Genomic DNA, 17,688 nt, shown 5'->3' with positions numbered 1-17,688 from the left:
CAGACTCCATTCTCCCTCCTGCACCCCAATCCCGTACCCCAAGCTCCCTTCTGAACCCAACTTCCATCCCAGACCCTGCACCTCTTCCATTAATACCATGAAAGAGTGCAGCCCTCAACCAATGTCCAAAATTTTGGCAGTGGCCCCCAGTCAAACATTATTGCCCATGTATTTGGGTGTCATGCCACAGTCCTTTCGTGTGATCTTGAGCAAACCCACTCAGCCTCTGTGTCTCTGCTTCCCCTCTATAAAATGTGATTAATAGACCTTTCCTATCCCAAAGCATGGGACTTGGTGGTGGTGATGGGGGACTTCAACCAGGCCTCCTGACAGGGAGAGAGCGCAGAGCTGCTCCTCTCCACCTTGCCATGAGCCCAGCAGTTCTGTCGGCCCCCTAATTTCAACTATCAGAACATCTATTGGAAGGGGAGACAGTTCTGGATCTGATGTGACAAATTGGGAGGAACCGGTTGAGAATTTGGAAGTGGAAGGCGTCTTAGATGAAAGGAATCATGAAATGGTGCGAGTTTGTGACTTTAGGAAAGAGTGAAAGGGAAAACAGCACAGTAAAGATGTTAGCTTTCAATAAGGCAGACTTTAGCAAACTTGAGGAATTGGGAAGAAAGACCCCGGGAAAGAAAGTCTAAGGGAAAAACAACTGAAGACAGTTGGCAGTTTTTCAGAGACCTTATTAAGGGTACAAGAGCAAACGATTCTCAGTGCAGGAAAGATAGTAAGTATGGCAAGAGACCACCTGGCTTAACTAAGATCTTCAGTGCCCTGAAACTCAAAAAAGAGACCTACAAAAAGTGGAAACTAGATCAAATTACAAAGGATGAATGTAAATAACTCAAGTACGTGGGGACAAAATTAGAAGGCCCAAGGCACAAAACAAAATTAAACTAGCTAGAGACATACAGGGTAACAAGAAAACATTCCACAAACTCATTAGAAGCAAGAGGAAGACCGATAGTTACTTAATGAGGGAGAAAAAAACAATAAGGGAAAATGTGGAAATGGCAGAAGTTTTAATTGACCTTTTTGTTCATTTTCACTGAAAAGTTTAATAGTGATTGGCTGTCTAACATAGTGAATGCCAGTGAAAATGACAAAGGATCAGATTCTAAAATAGGAAAAGAACAAGTTAAAAATTACTTAGACTTATCAGATGTTTTAAAGTCACCAGGATGTGATGAAATACATTCTAGAATCTAGAATAGTCAAGGGGCTGACTGAGGAGATACCTTAGCCACTAGCAATTATCTTTGAAAACTCATGGGAGATGGGAGAATTCAAAAAGACTGAAAGGGCAAATATGGTGTCCATCTATTAAAAAAAGCAATAAGGACAAGCCAGGGAATTACCGACCAGTCAGCCTAATGTCACTTCCTGGAAAGATCATGCAGCAAATAATTAAACAATCAGCTTGCAAAAACGTTAACGATTATAAGGTGATAAGTAACAGTCAACATGAATTTTTCAAGAATAAATTGTTAAACCAACCTAATAGCTTTCTTTGACAGACTAACAAATGTTGTGGACGGCAGAAAATGAGTCTATACTAGTATAGACTCCAGCAGCAAAAGATTGTTTCTGGATTTGAAACAGCTACAAACATCCGAGGGATGAGGTGGGGACATTGGGATACAAGGTTATGGTACTACTTCAAAGGCTAAATTCTTCTCTACAGTGCTGTTTTTAATCTTAACTTGAATGTCTTTCAAATTAAAGCCCCAGGAGTATGACTCTTAGCATACATAGTCATATATCTGGTATTTCATTTTTCTTCTGATTTACATTTCCTTGGCAGCCTGTTGATGCATATAGAAGATCTTTCAATGGATGCAGCAGGCTTTGAAATCATTTATAAAGCATATTATGCACCCAGGGTACACTTACTCATTAATTTTAATAAAATATTAGCGTTGTGAAAGACTTTCACAATTATTTGTTCCAGGGATTTAAATATATCCCCTATTAATTTGTATCTCCCCTTTCCCTGAAAGGATCTGGCATGATAAATTCAGCCATCATCTATACAACATTTTAATCATGAAATTTCTGTTGTGGTTGATTAACAGTAAAAAAATTTAAGACCTATTTCAAGTTGTTCTATGCTGTTTTCTCTCAGCTGTGTTTTTTTGTTTTGTTTTTATGCTGTAGTGACAATACAAATGGTCCAGATTAATATCTACTATAACAATTGAATTAATGATTTATGGCTCTTAGTTTAATGGGCTTGATTTTCCGCTGCTTCTCTCCTGCTAAAGTCACTTTTCTTTAAAAGTTTGTTAGGATGGTAGGGTTGCATCTAGTTTACTCAGTTGTCAATGACTAAGCACGATTACAGTTAGTGCTGGTCCCAAAATGAAGAATATTTTTTTAACAAAAAGCATTGAAGTCTTCTCCTCCCCAATGATTTCATAAGTAAAGAATGCAAAAATTTTCTGGCTTCTTTTGGAAGTTTCTCCCCAATTGAGAAAGTGGAACAGAGCATGGATATATGGAGTGGGAGAAAAGGAAAAATGATGAAAAAGTAGGCTTTGTTTTGTTATTTTCCAGTTTTGTCAACATAAAATTACTCCAAAGTTTTTTGGGACCATTTTAGACTTTTTTGAGGGGTCTGTAGGGGGAGAAGGGAAGAGGCCAGCTTTCTTTTTCAGAGTTGGATGGGGAGAGGAAGGGAAATACCAACCCAATTTTATTGCAAGCTAGTGAAAAATCAGGCATTTTTGTCACCAAAGTTGGCTACCAATTTAGCTCTCTCTGAATTGACAGAGCTGTCCAGTAGGAAGCAGACACCAGCACGTAGCCACTTTTATGAATAGACAAGCACTTCAAACAGCAGCAATAGCGGAAGAACATTGCTAAAACTGAGCTACACACAGAAAATGTGTGCGCAGAATTTTCTCCCAAAATGAGCTACAGAGCTGCGGGCCACCATGGAGGCTATTGGACTTTGCAGAGCCCAGCTCCCAAATAGACACTGCCAGGGTTGAGGAGGGAACTGGAGGGTTTCCAGAAGCTGCAGTTCCTCTCATATCCTGAAGGAAGGAGATGAAGTCCAGAAAACTACAGAAGCTTGGACCCAAGAATCGAGCTGTTTTTCCCTCTGGATCCTTGAGCTCATGGAGGCAAGGGGTGGAGTTGTTTGGGCTGGGAAGTGTCCTGTAGCTGGGCTCTGGGTAGGGGGCAGAGAAACAGGAATTGGGTTGTCATAGGGATTTCTTTAACTCTCTCTTCCTGGGAGAACTTGTGTGTGTGTGTGTATTACTACAGACATACTCACTGACAGGTATTTTGAAATAAATTACCAAAATAATTTAAACAGGTCTGATTCTATGGTGTTATTTTGCCAAATGAAATATGCAGAATCATACATATAGTAGCCCAATGTCTGAGAGTCTGTAACGCTGAAATGCTGGCTGTTCCCTCTGGGCAGCGCTGTTGCCTGAAATGCTGGCTGTTCCCTCTGGGCGGCCCATGGTGCATGGGGACTGTGGGGCCCAAACGGCCGCTTGCTCCCCCGCGGCGGCCTGGCAGAGCGGCACAGAAGTCAACCGAGTGCCACGGCGGGAGGGGGAGGGGGGCGGGGCAGTGACATGTGGCTTGACAGCGGCTCCAGGCCCCGCCCCCAGCCGTGAACGTCACTGCCCTACCCCCCCTTCGCCTCCCGCCGTGGCGCTCAGCTGACTTCTGCGCCGCTCACCCGAGCCACCGCGGGGGACCAAGCGGTGCAAGAGACTGTTTGGGCTCCACACCCCCCATGCAGCATGGGGAGTGTGGAGCCCAAACAGCCATTTGGGCTCTGCGGTCCCCCGAGTGAGAGGCAGGAGGGGGAGGAGAGCTGAGAGAGAGGGGGAGGCAGTAGGAGGAGGAGAGAGAGAGAGAGAGAGACGGAGCGAGAGACGGATGTGGAGGAGAGACCTGAAAATCCCGTCTTATGATGGGCTAATTGGCTAGTTTTAAAATAATGGGCATAGATTTTTAAAAATTGTGGTGCATCATTCCACAAGTTGTAAATGAATGCCGCCAAGTATCAGTGTAAGTTGTTATATACCTGCCTTTTCATCGATAAGGCTTTCAAAGCCTTTTACAAGCCAAACAGATCAGTGTGTTTGGATTTGCATGGGAGTGCGTGAAAGTACAATTTGACTGTGTGTGATTATATATAGCTATATAAGCACGATCACTTTCCTCACTCCCCCCTGAAAGGCTTAGGGTGGAAGGTGATATCTGTTTTAAAAGCACACAGTCCTATTCTTCTGCAGTAGTTTTCAGCACTCGATTCAGCTGAAACCCGAGGGGAGGGCTGGGCTGGGTACCTGGGCTTCTATGAAGTGTTATAGATTAATAAGAATGGGACTTCTCCGCTTGAAAAAGAGAGAAGGGGGGATATGAAAGGTCTATAAAATCATGGCGAGCGTAGAGAAAGTAAATAAGGAACATTCATAAGATCTTTTTATAAAGACCTAAGATCCCCCATGATATTTTCCTCTAGATAATAGCTAGGAATCCCAGGCACAGTATGGGTGGTGGATCCTTTCAGTTTTCAAACACTACAAACTTCTGCAGTTGGTCAGCAAAGTTGCTCTTCTTGGAGCTCTCGAAGTACAAATTAGAGGGCCCCCATGCAGGTTTCTTGGCTTAGATGTTTGCTCTTTCTCATCCTGGTTCTGTAATGCCCTGAAGGTCATCAGATTCAGGTTATGTTGCCAAGCACATCTGTCTCCCCTTTCCACAGGCATTTGAAAATGGCAGTGTAAGAGGAATGGAGTTAAATTGCATAAGAACGGTCATACTGGGTCAGACCAATGGTCCATCTAGCTCAGTATCCTGTCTTCCGATAGTGGCCAATGCTGGGTTCCCTGGAGACCATGAACAGAACAAGGAACTATCAAGTGATCCCTTTCCTGTCATCCATTTCCAGCCTCTGACAAACAGAGGCTACGGATATCATTTCTACCCATCCTGGCTAATAGCCATTGATGGACTTAACCTCCATAAATTTATGTAGTTCTTTTTTGAACCTTGTTGAAGTCCTGGTCTTCACAAGATCTTGTGGCAAGGAATTCCACAGCTTAATTGACCATTGTATGGAGAAATACTGCCTTTTGTTTGTTTTCAACCTGCTACCTATTAATATCATGTGGTGACCCCTAGTTCTTGTGTTATGGGAATGAGTAACTTCTCCTTGTTTACTTTCTCCACACAGTCATGATTTTATAGACCTCTATTATATCCCCCCTTATTCATCTCTTTTTCAACCTGAAAACTCCCAGTTTTATTACCCTCTCCTCATATGGCAGCCATTCCATACCCCTAATCATTTTTAATGCCCTTTTCTGAACCTTTTCCAATACCAAGATTTTTTTTGAGGTAAGGTGACCCAATTTTCATGCAATATTCAAGATGTAGGCGTACCATGGATTTATTATAGAGGCAATTGGATATTCTCTATCCTTTTTTTAAACGATTCTTAAAATTCTGTTTGCTTTTTGATTGCTGCTGCATATTAAATGGATGTTTTCGGATAGCAGGGAATGGCAGAGGTTAAGGCCCAGAAATTCTAAAACAAGTGAAAGGAAAGTTCACTGGTCAGAGTCAAGTTTGAGAAAAGAGGGTAAAACCATGACATTGGCCAACTGAAATGAAAAATAGCAGATTTTAATTAAAAAAACATCAAAGCCTTATATGCAAACAGGATAATTATTAGTGACAGATGAACCAATTCACATGAAAATGTGAACTTCTAAGCTAAAGTGGTGGATTTTTGATCTTTTGAGATTTCAGACCTAAATGGGATGCCTTTCTGGGAGATATGCTTTACCACAGAATGAGTCATTGGACACAGTACTGGAGGAATAGCTGGGTGAAATTCTGCGTTCATACAGGAGGCCGGATTACATGATCTATTGGTTCCTTCTGGCCTTAACATCTATGGGTATGTCTACACTACAAAGTTAGTTCGAACTAACGGACGTTAGTTCGAACTAACTTTAATAGGTGCTACACTAGCGCTCCGCTAGTTCGAATTTGAATCGAACTAGCGGAGCGCTTAGTTCGAACTAGGTAAACCTCATTTTACGAGGACTAACGCCTAGTTCGAACTAGCTAGTTCGAACTAAGGGCTGTGTAGCCCTTTAGTTCGAACTAGTGGGAGGCTAGCCCTCCCCAGGTTTCCCTGGTGGCCACTCTGGCCAACACCAGGGAAACTCTATGCCCCCCTCCCGGCCCCGGACCCCTTAAAGGGGCACGGGCTGGCTACGGTGCCCGTGCCAGGTGCAAGCCTGCCAGCACCCAGCTAGCAGACCCTGCACCTGGCACGGCACAGATCCACCCACCCGATGCCCCCCAGCCCACCCTCTCTTGCCGGGACCAGGCTGGCGGCTCCCGGGAGCTTGCCCTGGACCGCAAGAGGCGGGCACCTTCCTGGGCTAGTGCGGACATCGTGGACCTCGTCCACGATCTCCGCACTAGGCACAGGAAAGTGGCCGTCTAGGGCAGGAGAGCTGCCAGCCTGGCCACCCAGGACCAGGTGTGCATGAAAATCAAGGGGGTCCACTGAGACCCCCGACCCTGAGCCCTGAGCTTACAATGGCCGTACTGGGTCAGACCAAAGGTCCATCTAGCCCAGTAGCCTGTCTGCCAACAGCGGCCAACCCTAGGGACCCTGGAGGGGATGGACCGAAGACAATGACCAAGCCATTTGTCTCGTGCCATCCCTCTCCAGCCTTCCACAAACCTTGGGCAGGGACACCACTCCTACCCTCTGGCTAATAGGACTCCATGGACCCAACCTCCATGACTTGATCTCACTTCCCTTTAAACTCTGTTCTAGTTGTAGCCTTCACAGCCTCCTGCAGCAAGGAGTTCCACAGGTTAACTATTTGCTTTGGGAAGAAGAACAACTTTCTGTTACTAGTTTGAAGCCTGCTACCCATTCCTTTCCTTTGGTGTCCTCTAGTCCTTCTTTATGGGAACTCAGGAAGAACTTTTCTGAATGCACCCTCTCCACCCAACCCCTGCTTTTAGAGACCTCTATCCTGTCCCCCCTCCGTCTCCTCTTTTCTAAGCTGAACAGTCCCAGTCTCTGTAGCCTCTCTTCATCTGGGACCTGTTCCCAACCCCTGATCATGTTAGTTGCCCTCCCCTCTCCCAGCCTTTCTCTTCCCCTCTCCCACCTCCTTTTCCCAGTCTCCCCCAGTTTTTGTTCAATAAAGACAGAGTCAATGTTGGAAGAAACATTATCTTTATTTTGTACATCAATAAGAAGGGGGCTAAGGAAGGGTAAGTGGAAGGAGGTGAGGGAGGAATGGGGTACGAGCCCCCGATGGGGAGGACTGGGCTGGCTCTGCGGGCTTCTGGGGGTGGAAGTTCTCCTGCAGCCCCCCAATTACTCCCTCTCCCCAGATGGCAGCCTACGGCAAGTGCAGCTGGGCTGATGGCCGAGTGGTGTGATGTGCCCAGTGTGGGCACTCAGGGCACTCCAAGCCAGAACTTCTTTGCAAGCGGGGCACCCCTTAGAACTGTGTGTCCGGGGTGGGGGTCGGGACCCTTTAAGCGCAGCCCTCGGCTAGCCTGAGACAGCATCTCCATGCTCTAAGTCCTCCTTTTATGCCCTGCCGCCACTGCTTCCGGCCATCCTTAAGCCCTGTTCAGAGTCCACTCAATGTGGACTTGCTAGTTCGAACTAGCAAAACGCTAGTTCGAACTAGTTTTTAGTTCTAGACGCGTTAGTTCGAACTAGCTTAGTTCGAATTAACTAATTCGAACTAAGTTAGTTCGAACTAGCGCTGTAGTGTAGACGTACCCTATGAAAATAAGAAATTACCCAGACTGTCTCAGTGTTTGAATTAAGAATGAACTGAGCCTTTTTTGGAGGAGTTAAAGATTGGGTAGCGTAGCTATATATCTTCATTTTTGCAAGACTCCGAATTTCCATAATGCATCTGAGACTGAGTGGAAACATTGGAGAGTCATGGAAAAAAACACTTCTTTCCAACTTGATAGGATGTAATATGCGACACACTGGAAATTTTGTGAACAGACTTGTCCTTACGGTATTTCCTAGCCCAATAGTTTAGACTCGAAGGCATAGGATGTGGAGATGCATTTTAAATTTGGTCATGTTAGCCAAAATAAAGTAATAAACCTTTTGAATATACCCATTGCAAATAGATGCTCAGCTCTGTTTTAGAGTTATACTGAATTATAGCAGTTGAGGATCTGGTCCAAATCTTGTTTCAGAGTGACAGAATTTAACAGAATGGCTACGTCTACACTGGCATGATTTTCCGGAAATGTTTTTAACGGAAAAGTTTTCCGTTAAAAGCATTTTCAGAAAAGAACATCTAGATTGGCAGGATGCTTTTCCACAAAAGCACTTTTTGCGGAAAAGCGTCCATGGCCAATCTAGACGTGGTTTTCCGCAAAAAAGCCCCGATCGCCATTTTCACGATCGGGGCTTTTTTGCGGAAAACAGTACTGTGCTGTCTACACTGGCCCTTTTGCGCAAAAGTCTTTCGGAAAAAGACTTTTGCCCGAACGGGAGCAGCATAGTTTTTCCAGAAAAGCACTGATTTTACATGAGATCGTCAGTGCTTTTCCGGAAATTCAAGCGGCCAGTGTAGACAGCTGGCAAGTTTTTCTGATTTTGCGGAAAAACTTGCCAGTCTAGACACAGCCAACAAGTCTAAAATCAGAGAGGAAACTAAATTTAGAAGTGTAACAGATTGTTTTCTTCAGCAGCTAGGCAGGGTAGAACACAGGATAGAAGAGGTGAACTTTAATGAGGGAGAAGTGCTTAGTAGAAATTAACAGATTTCCAAAGTATACTGTGGGAGCTTTTATTGCTCATGAGAAATGTATCTGCCTTATCCTTGTGTAACCACCAGCAGGCGAATTTGAATCTGGGGCCTCTGGAGCTGAGTATAGGAGCCTCTATACTCAGCCCATGCTGTAGAGAGGTCTCTTGATCTTAACTGTTGTCTGGGTACTCCCAGCCCATGGTGTAGAGAGGTCTCTTGATCTTAACTGTTGTCTGGGTACCACTTTCATTGCTCAGTAACCACACTAGGTGTGTGGGTTACACTTGCATTTAGTATTATATAACAAATTTGCAGCCAATGATATATTGGAGGGAATAGTTAATGACAACAAATGATGCCATGTATGACCATCCCAAAAACCCAGGTGGAAATTCAGACTTTGCATTGCAGGCTTTCTTAGGGCAGAGTATGATGACTTCATTCCAGACATTGCATGCTCGGTTAGAGAAGGGCCCAAGCCAACATGCATTTAGTGCAGGAAGGAGGACTGATTGTTCTCTTAAGGAATGGTCATTAAAGTGAGGAAAAAGCTCTGAAGTAGTAGCTCTCTGAAAGCCTACCCATAGAAGAACCTTTACTGACCCCAGCCCTTCAATCACTTTTGAATAATTCCAACCTATCTCAAAGGCCCTTCACTGAAGGAAAGGAAAAAGTTGAATTAACCAAATCTCAGCATTAAGCTTTCGTATTTGGAAGGACCTTGACTGTGGCCTTGAATTAAGATATTTCCCCTTCCTTTAACCTTACCTCCCACAGACGCATAGACCATTAAGAAAGCGCCTCTTTTCTGTCTGTTACTTCTGTATCATTTTATGTGGCACAGTCAGAATTCTGGGTCATTTGGCCCGTCATTTACATTGCCTGTTAGACCACATGAAACAACGCTGTAGCCTAACCTAAATCCTGATGTAAATCAGAGACTTGATCTTTTTTTTCCCCCCGACTTCTTAAATATGCAGCTAGAGAACTGAATGAGCATTTGTGGAATAGGGAATTAACCTGATTGACCTGATTTTCACTTGCTTCTATTTCATTTGCTCAGTGTCCCCATGCCTTGTATGTTATAGCAGTGTCCTGGAAATGCTCTCTTTGCATGTGACAGTGGAATTGATTATAGTCCCTTGGCAGAAGGACTGTTCCTAAAACCCCCTTACTCAGGCATGTAGTTGTGAGTCACACGAATAATTAGCCCCCAGTGAGGCCCTAGCTACACTATGGAGACTGTGGACATAGCAAGGTGGGCAGGTCTGCTGACAGGGAGGGGCAAATGGGGGCAATTGCTTTGGGGCTTGGCGATTCAAAGGCAGTGGCAATGGTTGAAGCCCCGGGCCCTTTAAATCGCTGTCAGTGCGCCGCTATGGCATGCTCCCGGAGGCAGTGAGAGCTGCCTGCAGGAGGGGGTGGGCCATGGCACAGCACGCTCCAGTCCTGCCCCATCCACCGAAAACCCCGCTCCTTCTGGGAGCCTGGAGACACCTCCCCCACCTTACCCAAGGGGCCCGCAGCGGCTGTCAGCTCCCCTGTGTGTGGACAGAGCCCCCTATGGTAGATGCAATATGCTGTTAGTTTTTCTACCAGTGTAGGAACTCAATCTTCCTGAACGACGTCGTCTGTGCTGACAGAAATGCTCTTCTGGGGGAGGTTGTGGTTTTAGTTTTGTCACTGAAGGGGCATGTGTGTGTTGAGGTTTTTTTTTTTTTTTTTCACATCTCAACCTATATAGCTATAACAGTATACGTTTTCAGTGTAGACCGGGCCTGAGGTAATGATGCAAGGCCTACACGCTACAGTAAGGCCTTGCAGGGTGAGGCCCAAAATAATACTACCATTACTAGCCCGAGACATAGCAGCTGATAGTTACTACCACAGAGTATTGGTGCTCTAAGTACTCTCTAGAATATGAAAGAGGAGTGCTAATGTAGCTTTCTGGAAGCTATTTGTATGAATTTTTCTTTAGAGAACAGATCTCTTCTGTCAGTAGAATGGAGGTAAGTGACTTACAAGTAAACATGCATTAAGTGGCCGTTAAAAACATAGGGGGAGGGAGATTATTAAAGCTAATGAAGAGATTGTTATGTGCTGGACAAAGCTTTTAGGACCTCACAGTTTGCTTGGGGGCAAGTGTGTAATTTGTTTCCTGTTTGCAGTTTACACAAGCTTTGGTAAGTTAAAAACGATGCCTTCAGCTGTAATAAGTTTCCTTGTGATCCTTCTCAGTGATGGCTGGTGAAATTGTTTGCGGAGATTCACCTGTTTGTTTGCCTTTTAGCTTTCATTCTGATTTATATTTCTTCCAAACAGTTTTCTATTTTTCTGTAAAATCTGAGTGTGGAAGCTGACTGTTTCAAATGCTTTTGATTATGTGACAGTAGTAGCAGATTGTCAAGTCAATCACTCCCTACAACCTGTCGCTTTATCATTGTGTGTCATAGTGTGCATTTTCAGTGGCATAGACTTTTATGCAGGCCGAGAGAAATCTTTAGTTCTGGTTATGATAAAAAATGAAATAAACAAATGAAATCGATCTCGATCAGACAAGTTGCTAGTAATGTATTACTTCCGTGGTAAAAGCTCAGTAGGATGCTTCAAGGTTTGTTTCCAGGTTTGTGTGTGGAAAGAATAGAATTGTTGGTCGGTAACACAACCATAACTTTCAAGCTGCAGATAATACGCCTTTGAATATGGCTAAATGTATGCATCAAAGCACAAAGAATGTAGGTCATTCTTACAGGATAAGGGGTTCTATTCTGGACAACAGTGACTCTGCAAAAGATTATGGGGTTATTATTTAGCTGTGTATTGCTGGTATGCCTGGCATACCCGAAAACTTGCATTTCTGTTGCCATTGTATTTGCTCATGCACTTGCATAGACATACTTGCTCTTACAAGATACATCTGAGGCTAACTTACAGCGAGTCATGGTGATTTACAAGACATTCCTCCAAGGAGGTATAAACGTATTTGCTGGCAGCATTCTTAAGGGCTTAAGGGGGAAATGTACAAGGATTCTGTAGTGAAAACGGAGCAATGGGTAGCTCGAGGCTACCTTTAATATTAAATGGAGCCTTATAAGCCAGAAGTCTGTACAGATGGGCAGCACCATCCTACAAGCCTGTAATTTCCTGAGTAGTTCCTATAGAGGTAGATTCTGATCTAATTTACTCTAGGGTCAGTGTCTTCCTTACATCCAGCCTATTAACTTCAGTGGGTGCCTGACCACACAAACAGTGTCTTTGATGTTAAGGAAACTGCTCATGTGAATTAGGATTTTCAGCTAAGGCCCCATTTTCTTGCCTGAGAAGTTCTGATCCATGCAAGCCGTCCGGTTGGACTCAATAGGACTGCTTCCATAAGTGTTGTAGGGCTCTTTGTGGTAAACATTTTACCTCAGGTGGTGCAAACTCCCATGGCCGTGTTGACACAAATGAAGCTAATGGCTTTTTCTACCAGCTGGAATCTTTTGGTTGTGCCAAATTACACTCCCATAAGGGCTCCTTTTGAAATGAGGGTGGAAGGCTTAACTTTGCTGGGACAAGTTGGTTGAGTAAGGGGTGCAGGATTGAGCCCTGAAAAAAATCCTGATGCGCAAAGCCTTTAGGAAATTAGGGAGTCTAATGATCAAGGATGTGAGTGGAGGGAGAGTGAGGAGGTGTTCAGTATAATACAATTGCACTGAAAAAAAAACAGGTTTAATTCACACTCCGAGGGGAAGACAGCCTCATCGTGCCCCTGAGCAAGGTGGGAAGGGACCCAGCGCCATGCTGCTGGAAGGGGCGGGGCCTGGGGCGAAAGGGGTGGGACTGGAGGCAGCTAGCAGTTAGCACCACCGGGAGTGTGTCATGCCCTGGCCCTCCACAAGCAGACCTCACAGCCATCAGGAGCGTGTCGCAGGGCACTCCGGCAGCGATTTAAAGAGTTTGGGGCTCCAGCTGCTCACGCCGCTGAATCTCCAGAGCCCGGGGCAATCGCCCCTCTGCTTCCCCTGTTGGTGGCACAGTCCCACTTCTTTGTGATGTTGTAAATCTCTGTGGGAACGCTTATTTTAGATTAGAAGAGTCTTAGGCTACAATCAGCGCGGAATCATTTGAAGGCTAAATCGAAATAAGGGCTCGTCTAGATGACGATGTGATGCGCTCTGCGGGGCTGTGATTTCTGAAATGTGCTAACGTGCTGCAGATGAATTGGTCCTAGGGTGACCAGATGATTTCAAAAAAATACCAGACACACTTGATCTCAGATGGTGGGGGGTGGCCGGGAAGGAGATTGAGGGGGGGAAGAGGGGATGGCTGGCAGGAAGCAGACCTGGCCAGGAAGGGATTGGGGGGAGCGGGGCTGGCTGGGAGGGGATCTGGGGGAGTGGGGCTGGCCGGGGGGAGAGAAGTGGGGGGGGGGGAGAGAAGTGGGGGGGAGGGGACTGGCCGGCAGGGTTGACCCAGGCATATGCAGATTCTGGGGTGCTGCCCGTCCCGTGCATGGTCCTGATGGGGTTCGCCGGTGAATCCAACACTGGGGATTCCATTCCACCCCAGCCCTGCCCCTACCCCCCTCCTCTCTACTGTGTAGTTGTGTACTGTCTGGCTGATAGACACACTCACACAGTACACAACTACGTACTGATAATAATCAAACTTACTTACTTGCTTACTTAATTAGAAAATACTGGACATATAAATGTCCAGTATTTTCTAATTAATTTGTTTCCCAGACAGAATGTCTGGCCCCTCTGGCATGATCACTGATCTCCCGGCCAGTTCCCCGCCTCACTGGCCCCCGCTGCCCTGTCAACCTCTGCTGCAGAGCCTGGCAGCCCTACCGTATCCATGCACCAGGCTTCTGCTCCCCGACTGAGCAACCCCACTAGCGTGCACTGCTCTGCTGGGAAGCCCTGCTGCCGTGCGTCAGTCTCCTGCTGCTCTGCCAGCCTGCAGGGCTCCCTTGCGTTAGCTCTCCACCGGGGCTTTTTATTGCCAGAAAAGAGAATCCCGGTGAAGCACCTGTCAACCTGCTTTTCTTTAACTCCTTCACCTCCCTGGCAATGTGAGTCTGATTCTAAAGTCTGTCGCGCTACCGGCATTTCCAGTGCATGGCCTTTGCTATTTAGTACGCTTCAAGACCTTTTTCTACTGGCTGCCATAGAAATGGACTTCGGGTTCACACCCTCCATAAGGCCAGTGAGAAATATTGAAGCTAGTCAGTTTCCCACTGAAAGTAAATCCAGGGTTTGTTTTTCTGAACTGGTGCTCGGGTTAAAATACCGGACCTTGTTTTCAGGATTCTGACCTCCATCCTCTGGGCATTGGGCTTTCTGGCAGGAATGAGAGCAGAGATTTCGGAGAGCCAAAGCAAGCAGGAGGGAGGCTGGTTTAAGCTGGGGAGCTTAATACAAATAAACGGGATTTCTTTCTTATTTTAAACCTTATTTTCAATAAAGCTGTGTCTTTTCCTCCCCAGTCAGGTGCGTGTTGTGGTGCACAGACATCGCTATCAGAATAACCAACATTCGTGTGTATCCCAATAAGCAACTCCATCAGCTGACTCATCCCTCCCTCTTCCTGAGAACTTCATAACTTCATCTAATTCTCTCTCTAATTTGATGCCCCTTTCCTCCACTTTTGTGAGCAAACATGAGCCAAACGCAGAGCCTGGCCGCACCATTTCCCCGGGGGGCTGCAAAACGACGGGGTGCCTGATTCAAAGCCGGCTGGTGTTGGTGGAAGTCTTTCTGTTGACTGGTGGGTGCAGGCTCAAGCCTGCTGACATGCCATCTCAGAGGATATCTATTCCAACGGCTGTGGCAGCCTATTAACTGGATCAGCTGTGAATACTGTACCAGGATCACTGGCAGTGGGACTTTTCTCTCCCTTGCGTCTAGTATCAGTTACTTCTGTATATACTTAAGTGATGGTATTAAGCGGGATGTGAAATACCCCGTGTGCAATGGAGCTGGTGCTTGGGAATGCACAACACGCACACAATTGTATTGTGCTTGCTCTCCCCTTTGTTGAAGACAAAAGAATTCTCTAGGGCGAACTGTTTCAAAACTAGTGACTTCACCGAGAAGTCTGGAGGTGTGCCTAACGCAGGGAATACAAGCAGAGAGAGGGTAAGTTTAGAAGATAGGATACACAAAGAACAAGTTAAAAATCACTTAGGAAAGTTAGATGTCAGCAAGTCACCAGGTCCTGATGAAATGCATCCCAGGATACTCAAGGAGCTGATAGAGGAGGTATCTGAGCCTTTAGCTATGATCTTTGAAAAATCATGGCAGACAGGGGAGATTCCAGAAGACTGGAAAAGGGCAAATATTGTGCCCATCTATAAAAAGGGGAATAAGAACAACCCAGGAAACTACAGACCGGTCAGTTTAACGTCTGTCCCAGGGAAGATAACGGAGCAGGTAATTAAGGAAATCATATGCAAACACTTGGAAGGTAATAAAGTGATAGGGAATAGCCAGCATGGGTTTGTGAAGAACAAGTCATGCCAAACTAATCTGATAGCTTTCTTTGATAAGATAACGAGCCTTGTGGATAAGGGAGAAGCGGTGGATGTCATATACCTAGACTTTAGTAAGGCATTTGATACGGTCTCGCATGATATTCTTATTGATAAACTAGGCAAATATAACTTCGATAGGGCCACGATAAGGTGGGTGCATAATTGGCTGGATAACCGTAGTCAGAGAGTTGTTGTTAATGGTTCTAAATCCTGCTGGAAAGGGATAACAAGTGGAGTTCCTCAAGGGTCTGTTTTGGGACCCGTACTGTTCAATATCTTCATCAACGATGTAGATATTGGGATAGAGAGTACGCTTATTAAGTTTGCAGATGATACCAAACTGGGTGGGGTTGCAACTTCTTTGGAGGATAGGGACATAATTCAAAATGACCTTAGCAAGTTAGAGAAATGGTCAGAGGTAAACAGGATGAGGTTTAATAAAGAGAAATGCAAAGTGCTCCACTTAGGAAGGAACAATCAGTTCCATACATACAAGATGGGAAGCGACTGTCTAGGAAGGAGCATGACGGAAAGGGATCTAGGGGTCATAGTGGACCACAAGTTGAATATGAGCCAACAGTGTGATGCTGTTGCAAAAAAAGCAAATATGATTCTAGGTTGTATCAACAGGTGTGTTGTAAGCAAAACTCGTGAAGTCATTCTGCCGCTCTACTCTGCACTAGTTAGGCCTCAGCTGGAGTACTGTGTCCAGTTCTGGGCACCACATTTCAAGAAAGATGTGGAGAAATTGGAAAGGGTACAGAGAAGAGCGACAAGAATGATTAAAGGTTTAGAGAACATGACCTATGAAGCCAGGCTTCATGAACTGGGCTTGTTTAGTTTGGAAAAAAGAAGATTAAGGGGGGACATGATAGCGGTTTTCAAATATCTAAAAGGGTGTCACAAGGAGGAAGGCGAAAATTTGTTCCTCTTGGTTTCTGAGGACAGGACAAGGAGTAATGGGCTTAAAGTGCAGCAGGGGAGGTTTAGATTGGACATTAGGAAAAAATTCCTAACTGTCAGGGTGGTCAAATATTGGAATAAATTGCCAAGGGAGGTGGTGGAATCTCCCTCTCTGGAGATATTTAAGAACAGGTTAGATAGACATCTGTCAGGGATGGTGTAGATGGAGCTTGATCCTGCCTTGAGGGCGGGGGGCTGGACTCGATGACCTCTCGAGGTCCCTTCCAGTCCTATTATTCTATGATTCTATGATTCTATGACTTGGCCCCAGAGCTTGGGTTCTTTGGTTTGTTAGGGCTGGGCAGAGTTTAGTTTCTGGCTCTGGGATGTAGACTGCATGCCTGTCACCTCCTTTGTTACCTCTCGGTCGTGGCGACCCCATTGCCAAGTACCATGAAACAAACAAACTCCAGTTCTCCCAATTTCCCCTAAGGTGAATTTCTCCCAGAGTTCCACTTAAATTGTGAACCCTCTGTCTCCCTTTTGGAGGTCAGTGTCTCCCTTTTGGGTCTGGGTGGCAGTGAAAGCAACAGGGACGCAGACTGAATTTGTTAAAAACAAACAAAACCCCACAAACCATATCCACTTCGCAAAAGGGATATACAGAGCCAACCGCCCCCCACCAAAACCTTCCTGCGAATCCCTGTCTGTTTCCTCACTAATCCATGGACTCTTTAGCATGTGGTCCAGAATTCCTCCTTGTCTGCCTCCCATCCTAGGGTACGTCTAGACTACCGCGTTTTGTCGACGGAAGTTTTGTCGACAGATACTGTCGACAAAACTTCCGTCGACAAAGAGCGTCCAGACACATTGAGTTCTGTCGACAAAGCAAGCTGCTTTGTCGACAGAACTCCGTAGTCTGGACGCAATGTTACAGGCAATAACACCTTCTGTCGACAGAGTTCTGTCGACAGAAGGTGTTATGCCTCGTAAAATGAGGTATACCAGCGTCGACAAAACTGCTGAGTTCTGTCTACGTTATGTCGACAGAACTCAGCGGTAGTGTAGACGCTGGTATAGTTTTGTCGACAAAAGTCCACTTTTGTCGACAAAACTAGGTAGTCTAGACACACCTCTAGTGTGCTCTCCACTCTGTGCTGGAGTGACTCCTTTTTGTAATGCTGAAAACTGTTTCGTCAGGGGACCACCCCTATCTACATCAAGTGATCTGTTGCTGGGTTAAAAGCCCACCTGGGAAAAGCTGTTTTTCTGGGAAGTAGCTAGCTTCTGTGCTTACGGGACTTCTGTTTGATTGGAAGGTCATCCAGGTTAGTGACTCTTTGTTTTGTTAGCCCTCTGCTGGTGTAGCCACCACCAGGTGGATTTGAACTTGGGACCTCTGAAGAAGAGTATAGGAGCCTCTACCCTCTGAGCTAAAAGCCAGCTGGCTTCCAG

The 17,688-nt window shown here is 45.6% G+C and overlaps 1 protein-coding gene across 2 annotated transcripts in view; it reads left to right on the top strand.

The window, feature by feature from the left end:
- GPR50 (G protein-coupled receptor 50) overlaps positions 1 to 17,688 on the top strand; it is a 66,068-nt gene that overhangs the window by 45,149 nt on the left and 3,231 nt on the right. The window lies entirely within an intron of this gene.

This window comes from Pelodiscus sinensis, chromosome 13 (genome assembly GCF_052426305.1).
Source record: "Pelodiscus sinensis isolate ZL-2025 chromosome 13, ASM5242630v1, whole genome shotgun sequence".
Taxonomy (NCBI): Eukaryota; Metazoa; Chordata; order Testudines; family Trionychidae; genus Pelodiscus; species Pelodiscus sinensis.
The sequence above is the reverse complement of the archived record's forward strand: the minus strand, read 5'-3'. Positions and strand labels throughout refer to the sequence as shown.